This window comes from Nyctibius grandis, chromosome 2 (genome assembly GCF_013368605.1).
Source record: "Nyctibius grandis isolate bNycGra1 chromosome 2, bNycGra1.pri, whole genome shotgun sequence".
NCBI lineage: Eukaryota > Metazoa > Chordata > Aves > Nyctibiiformes > Nyctibiidae > Nyctibius > Nyctibius grandis.
Genome location: NC_090659.1, coordinates 16,619,856 through 16,628,266, shown reverse-complemented (window position 1 = coordinate 16,628,266; position 8,411 = coordinate 16,619,856).

Below are 8,411 nucleotides of genomic sequence, written 5' to 3'. Positions count from 1 at the left end.
TGGTGGTATCTCAGCGTGTCTGTTCTTTCTACACACCCCTGCTGCACTTCAAAGAGGCCAGTTGCAATTTTCAAGGATGTTTCTGGTTCGCATGCCTAGTTCCCAGGCTCTCAGTTCCAGGTTGGCAGGCCTTTCTCTGTCAGTATTTTTCAGCAGACATTTTCCTTTGCTCAGTAATTCTCCCCTTCTAACCAGGCTATCTTTATGGTTGTTCACATCACCTTCGGGAAAGAATAGGGGCAAAATTTGTTCCTGCTGTGTCTCCAACCAGTTCAGTAACATTATACTAGAGATTAATTTTGTCCTGAGTCTTTTAGGATATAATACTAGATTTCTAAAAATGAAAATAGTATTAAAATCTCATACTGATAAAACATTCATGGATACTTGAAGTGCAGGGGACATGTAGAATAACAGTCTTGCAGACAGGTATTTCTTAGTTGACTATGGGATGGTTCTATGATATAATATTGTTACACAGTATGATTAATAAATACATTTGTGGCTTTAAAAGATTAAAAAACTTCATGAGGGCAGTAAACATATGACTCCCTTATTGTGGTCTGGTCAGTCAGAAAACTGGATAGAGTTACCTCTTTTCTTATCTTACCCATACCAGCTTCAAATGTATAAAATGTAAATTTCAGGCTATGCTCTCTTCCTAAATTTGGCTTTGCTTGCAGTTTCTCTGTGAGGTTTCTTTGATAATACATTTTAGCAGACTATGAAGATACATTTATCCTGTGTACTGACAGTTGCGGTGACTGTACTAGTACTGTTAATGATATTAATACTAGTGCATATAACATTCCAGGATTTTTAATGGGAAAGATTGTAATAAGTGATTATACATGAGCTTGAGGTATCATTCTGAAATATGTGCATGTGTGTGTGTTCAACCTCATTCTGGGGAAGTAAAAGACATGTAAGGAACTTTTCCATGAGGGTACTAAATTGAATGAATGATTTTGGTACATCTGTGGTGCACTCGTTCAGTGTTTGAGGTTTCAACGTGCAGATTTCAAAGAGCAATCTGTACAGAGTGAGCTCACTTGTAGCTCCCTTATAAGCAGTGTTTCTTTTTTGCTAAATCAGGATATGGAGATATTGAGCATAGATAGCTGGAATGTCAATGAGTCTGAAGGGAAGGTTCAGGGGCGATGAGTGGGTGTTCGTTCCCTATTCCCCTACTTGTTTAAGGGTGGTGGCCTTTGGGCCTGAGGCTGTGTAGGTGTCACGAGGAAGGAAGAAAGAGGAGCAGTGGAAAGAATGGGAGGCTGAGTATGGATGACATTAAGCCCAGCTGGGATTTGTGCAGACTAGAGGCATATTTTAGTGGGCAATTTGGGGACTGTCTGCTATTTCAACAACTAGTACAATCTAGCAAAGACCTGGAATAAAAGAGGGGCAAAAAGGTCTTCCATAAACAAAAGCCCATATGTGGGCTAGACGTGACACTGCTTGATTTCTCATGAGTGCTGTTCAAGACTAATACTGCAAGAAATGCTGGTAGCTCCAAAACTGAGAATATGGGACCTGTCTTTGTTTCAAGGTGTTATCTCCTTCTTAATGGCAGTCAGGTACCAAATTTGGCAGAAAAAATACATTCTATTGTACCCCTGGTACCTAGCCCCTGCCACAACCAAAGACACACGGGACTTTGATATATCTAATACTTGTGTTAAGAAAAGCATCGTATGCCTTTTAAAAGGCCATACCTTTGATTTAACTGAGATATTCAAACTGACCTATATTATCCTCTTTCCCTGTTGTATTTGCGTGGTAGACATTATAAACATCTTAATTTAATGAGAATATTACACTAATTGAAGATGGTACCTTGGAGTGCTGAAGCAGCAGATGCACATGTGCTAACAATGAAAACACAGAATCTCTGGCAAACGAAATATAATCCATCATAAACAACATAAGAGCCTAAAGAAAGACAATAATTTAAATGGAATATGCTTCCCTGATGTGTCACTCAATCATACACTGACTAATTTAGTACATGAATTTCCCTCAGGGCTTCTTCAATTTGTAAGACTTGCTGACTATTCATGCACTAATAGTGCCCATTCTCTCTTCTCTTTACAGGGTACTTAAGTGGATAGTGTTCATTAATGTTAATAGAAAAACTTTGGATTAATTCTTTTAAAACTGTGTTCAGAAAAAGTATGCTGTTGGTTTTGACACAGAATATCTGCACATAAGCTGCCTTCCACTACCCCAACTGAACAAGAAAGCTGTGTATTTACAAAAAACATGTGCTTCTTTCAACTGAAAAATGCATCTGATCTGAAAGCAAGTTTCCAGGAGAGCAACTAAAAATACAGCGTTTTTATGCTGGGGAAATTCTGACACATTGAAAATGCTTACGTTGTGCTTCAGGATGGCACAGCATCTGGAATCTGGTCTGCAAACAAAGAGATGAAGTAAGTTCTGGTTTTGAAAATCTTCATCTTCTGATTTGCCTGGGGAAAAGCAGGAAATATATCTATGGCTTTAAAGATCACCTTGCTTCGACCTGTAGGGGAAGGAGGCGGGAAGCTCTGAAACCCTGGCTCAGATTGGAGTTCCCAGTGCTACTGGGATATTAAGATTATGATGGAACAGAGATGTAGATACTGAAATGTCCTGAGCTGGGCTACATGGGGCCTGGGATCTTTAGCTGTTCATCTAAGAAGCTTGGATTCATAAGCAATCTAGCAGGAGAGATAGATAGCAGAGACATGTCAAAATTTTGCCATATTTTCCATAAATATTTGTGGATACCAATCATTTACAAAATACCATTTGCTTAGATCAAATTTTATTTTTTGGTCAGAACCTCTCATGGCAGGTCTAAGTACTAGGCTTATGAAAATATTTTGCCAAGGCCTAAAATGGCAACCTCTAATCATGTGTTTCTGTGACTTGGTCTACACACGGCATTACATCTATGCACTCACAGTGACTCCCGACAAGCACTTCCCTGCTGTTGGCATTCACTAGCTCAACACAAGAGCTCAGATGAATAAAGGCAGCTCTTCCAGGCTCTGTATCATTGACACAGCGCTCTACTTGCAGAGGTAACTGCTAAGTTTGTATTCCTCCATTTATTTTCAATATACATGCAGGAATGTGAGGGATATGAACCTTCTCTGTTTCCCACTTTAATGTTCCATTTGGAGTCATGCAAAATGGGCTTAAACTATTACATACATGGAAAATTCTCATTTGGATGTATTTTGGGTCTAAGTTGCACAGCAATAACTGGTTAGATAACGCTGTCAAACTGTTGTGATCTGAGGAATTAAATAAGATGCCTGTATGCAGCTGTTCACTAAACCCTCTTCCCAACTTACTCCAGCTTCACAGCCTTGTGCTTTTGCCTCCTTGGCCTGAGGGCATTGTGGAATCAATCACGCTGCCTGTGCACCCCATAAATCCATCTGTATACACCAAGGTGCAGGAGGGTGAAAAACCAAGCCACTATGGCACAATTTATCTTTGCCTCTCGTTCCCTCAATGGTGTTTGTTCTCATATATATAGAGAAGCCAACACAGAGTATGAGAGAAATGCATCTCTCCTAGCTTTCCCATGGCTGATTATTTTCCTTATAATGCATTCTCCCTTGCACTGATATGTTCGTCACCTCAGGTTCCTGAAAATGCCTACTTTGTCCTTTGAGAGTAGTTACAATTACACGTTGTCTAACTTAAGTATCATCCTGCAATTTGAGACAAAGGCCCAGTGGACTAAACATTAAGATTTACTAGTCTGACATAAACCCCTCAATACCTTATAGTTGGAGACGTCCAGCAGAATGAATGAAAGCCTTTGTTCTTGATTCTGATTCTGCATAATCTACACAAGACAAACTCCTGAACTTAAAGGACGTACTGTTCAGTCAACAGTTATAAATAGTGGTGGTGTTTGGAAAATACTTAGTGCTAATTAAAGCTGAAGTACTATAATTAGTTTATTTGCTTATTTCTGGAACCTTTTGTGATTTAGATATTGATTTTATACATACAGAGATGGTTTAGACAACACTACTGAATCAGAGGTTTTATGTTCTCTGAAGACCTTCCACTGAACCATGCAATAATATATAGCACAATCGGAGTGAGGGAACCAAAATAACAGTATCTTAAAAGGACTTTTCTTTCAGTTGTCATGGAAATTTATTGGTTTCAAGACAATTTTTAAGGAGTGATGTTAGTTCTGCTTTCTCAAAAGAGAAGCAATAGTATTAGCAAAATATTTACTGACTGTGTAATTTCTCATCTCCTTTTGCATAGTTTTGGATTTGTGAATAATTTTTGTGCTGCTACTCGTAACACTTCCACTTTATTGGACTGCAGTGCAAGTACTAGAAAACATAACAAAACCAGCTAGGCTTTAAGTTGGATGATTATATGACAATTTTATTTATTCAATCATACAGAAAAGTAATTTTTGAACTGTTCTGCTTCTCTTGCAAAACAAGTTTCCTTCTATTGTTTTTATCTTCAGGATATCACAGAATCACAGAATCACAGAATAGCTTTGGTTGAAAAGGACCTTTGAGATCATCGAGTCCAACCATCAACCTAACACTACCAAGTCCGCCACTAAAAAGTATCCCCAAGCACCACATCTACTCGTCTTTTAAATACCTTCAGGGATGGTGACTCCACCACTTCGCTGGGCAGCCTGTTCCACTGCTTGATAAACCTTTCCGTGAAGAAATCTTTCCTAATATCCAATCTAAACCTCCCCTGGTACAACTTCAGGCCCTTTCCTCTCGTCCTCTCTCTTGTTACCTGAGAGAAAAGACAAGCACCCTCCTTGCTACAACCTCCTTTCAGGTACTTGTAGACAGCAATAAGGTCTCTGAGCTTCCTTTTCTCCAGACTAAACAACCCCAGTTCCCTCAGCCGCTGCTCATAAGACTTGTTCTCCGGACACTTCACCAGCTTCGATGCCCTTCTTTGGACTCTCTCCATCACCTCGATGTCTTTCTTGTAGTGAGGGGCCCAAAACTGGACACAGTATTCAAGGTGCAGCCTCACCAGTGCCAAGTACAGGGGTACAATCACTTCCCTAGTCCTGCTGGCCACACTATTCCTGATACAAGCCAGGACGCTGTTGGCCTTCCTGGCCACCTGGGCACACTGCTGGCTCATATACAACCAGCCATCGATCAACACCCCCAGGTCCTTTTCCACCAGGCAGCTTTCCAGCCACTCTTCCCCAAGGCTGTAGGTGTGCATTGGGTTGTTGTGCCCCAAGTGCAGAACCCAACACTTGGCCTTGTTGAACCTCATACAGTTAGCCTTGGTCCACTGATCCAACCTGTCGAGATCCCTCTGCAGAGCCTTCTTAACCTCAAGCAGATCAACACTCCCGCCCAACTTGGTGTCGTCTGCAAACTTACTGAGGGTACACTCGATCCCCTCGTCCAGATCACTGATGAGGATACTAAAGAGAACTGGCCGCAATACTGAGCCCTGGGGAACGCCACTTGTGACTGGCCGCCAACTGGAGTTAACTCTATTTACCACAACTCTTTTGGCCTGGCCATCCAGACAGTTTTTTACCCAACGAAGCGTACACCCATCCAAACCATGAACAGTCAGTTTCTCCAGGAGAATGCTGTGGGAGACTCTGACAAAGGCCTCACTAAAGTCCAGGTAGATAACAACCACAGCCTTTCCCTCAACCAGTAAGTGTGTCACCTTGTCATAGATGGAGATCAGGTTAGTCAAGCAGGACCTGCCTTTCATAAACCCATGCTGACTGTGCCTGATTGTCTGGTTGTCCTGTATGTGCCCCATGATAGCACTCAAGATGAGATCTGCTCCATAATCTTCCCTGGCACGGAGGTCAGGCTGACAGGCCTATAGTTCCCTGGATCCTACTTCTGGCCCTTCTTGTAGAAGGGCATCACATTTGCTAATTTCCAGTCACCTGGGACCTCTCCAGTTATCCATGACTGCTGATAAATGATGGAAAGTGGCTTGGTGAGCACTTCTGCCAGCTCTCTCAGTACCCTAATGGTTTGTCTGAAATCAAAATGAGGAAAGTAATGTTTCCTTAGAAAGTGAAATATCAAAGACATGTCTGGAATATCTATATAGAGCATTCAGCAAGTTTTAATAAGCACTGAGGACTCCACTTAGTCTGGAGAAATTAACATAGTATCTTTTTTTTTTTTTTAATGGGATAAGGTAATTCTTCTCAGGCTTCTGGAAATATCTATTCCCATGTGACAAAGGCTTAAGAAATGTAATTACTATCATAGTCCTTCAGACACTAAAATGTCACCTTCTAGGGGCAATTATGGACTATGCTACATCCATAATACTTTGCTTTACTCGTTACCAACAAGTGACTTAGGCACCTAGGTGCTTGATTTCTTAAAAGAACTCAAAACCTTTTAGTGAGGCAGCTGAGCAATCTCTGCAACACATGGAAAAAAGCGAAACACTTCACAACAAAAACCTGAATAGTATGCCAAGCAAAGAGCCAACAAAAATCCAGCAGCTCACCTGCCCCAGACACACAGTCAAATAAGATGACTCATAAATCCCACTCTACAAGTGACTTAAGATTTCAGTCCAAGATGAAGCTAGCATATCAGACTCTCTTTTGAAACTCTGGAGCCATTTCTCTTTTGTTCTGTCTCTCAAGTCAGTGAGCACTTTTGTTCACTTTTTTTCTTTCAAGGTGTGCCTGATGGTGCTGTTACCATCTTCCATGCAGGATCATGGCTTGATGAATAGACCGTAAATGCAGAAAGTGAGAAACTACATTTCAGTTCCTCTCCTTGCCTAGGAGGAATTCAAATTCAGATGTCTCCCTAGAAGTGCAGTCATAGCAATAATCTTCTATCCTTTTTATTGGTGTTGTGCCTCAGTACAGGAAATAAAGATTTCTTGGATCACGAAGAGAAGAGCAAGTGTAATTTTTGCAGTGTTATTCCTCACAGGGAAACCTTAATTGGAGTGCTGTGTTTTGGTGAGTCTGGTCTACAGAGCTTCAGATGTGATGGGTGGGATTTGTCCCTGTACAAAACAGCCTGTTGACCACTGATGGATATGCTCTCCTGGCTGATGGGAATCTTCAAAGAGCAGATGAATGTGGTTCTCTTGCACAAGTACTCTGACCATTAAGCACTTGGATGACCATTGCCATTACAAAATAAATTGGTTAGTAGCAAGTGCATCTTCTAGGGTACCTGAATCTGTTGGTGTGCATGAGGCATTTTTAGGAACCATAAGCTGTGGAGTGCCTGGCTTTTGGATCCCATTCAGGGATATACAAATACAGGCTGGGTGGAAAATGGATTGAGAGCAGCCATGAGGAGAAGGACTTGGAGATGATGGTTGATGAGAAGCTCAACATGAGCCGGCAGTGTGCACTTGCAGCCCAGAAGGCCAACCGTATCCTGGGCTGCATCAAAAGCAGCGTGGCCAGCAGGTTGAGGAAGGTGATTCTGCCCCTCTACTCCTCTCTCATGAGACCCCACCTAGAGTACTGCATTCAGCTCTGGGACCCCCAACATAAGAAGGACATGGAGCTGTTGGATTGAGTCCAGAGGAGGGCCACGAAGATGATGAGAGGGCTGGAGCACCTCTGCTATGAAGACAGGCTGAGAGAGTTGGGGTTGTTCAGCCTGGAGAAGAGAAGGCTCTGGGGAGACCTTATAGCAGCTATCCAGTACCTGAAGGGGGCCTACAGGAAAGTGGGAGAGGGACTTTTTACAAGATCATGTGGTGATAGGACAAGGGGGAATGGTTTTAAACTGAAAGAGGGTAGGTTTAGATGAGATATTAGGAAGAAATTCTTTCCTGTGAGGGTAGTGAGACACTGGAACAGGTTGCCCAAGAGAAGTTGTGGCTGCCCCCTCCCTGGCAGTGTTTAAGGTCAGGTTGGATGGGACTTTGAGCAACCTGGTCTAGTGGAAAGGTGTCCCTGCCTGTGCCAGGGGGGTTGGAACTAGGTGATCTTTAAGGTCCCTTCCAACCCAAACCATTCTATGATTCTATGATAAGCTTTGTGCTAAGCTGATCAAGAGTAGTACAACAGAGGAACTTCTACGCATGCACGGAAACTGCACTTTCAGGTCCATGGGGAAGCATTAATGTGCACTGAATTAAGCTGCTTCTGTGGAAGATAGCAATTGAATAGTGAGGATTTTCAGAGTTGTGACTCTTACGTATTTGAACTCTGCCAAGAATTTATGTTTCCAAGATGCATACTTTTCTGTTCTAGCCCTTGACTTTTCTAATCCAATATTCTAATCCAATGTTACTAGAGACAATAGTGCTTTGAATGATTATATTTGCACAGAATATATTCTTACACACTGTTACATTTTCTGGGAAATAGTGTGCCCACTTTTATGTGATGAAGAATCTGTAGTTCATTGCCCTTGTCA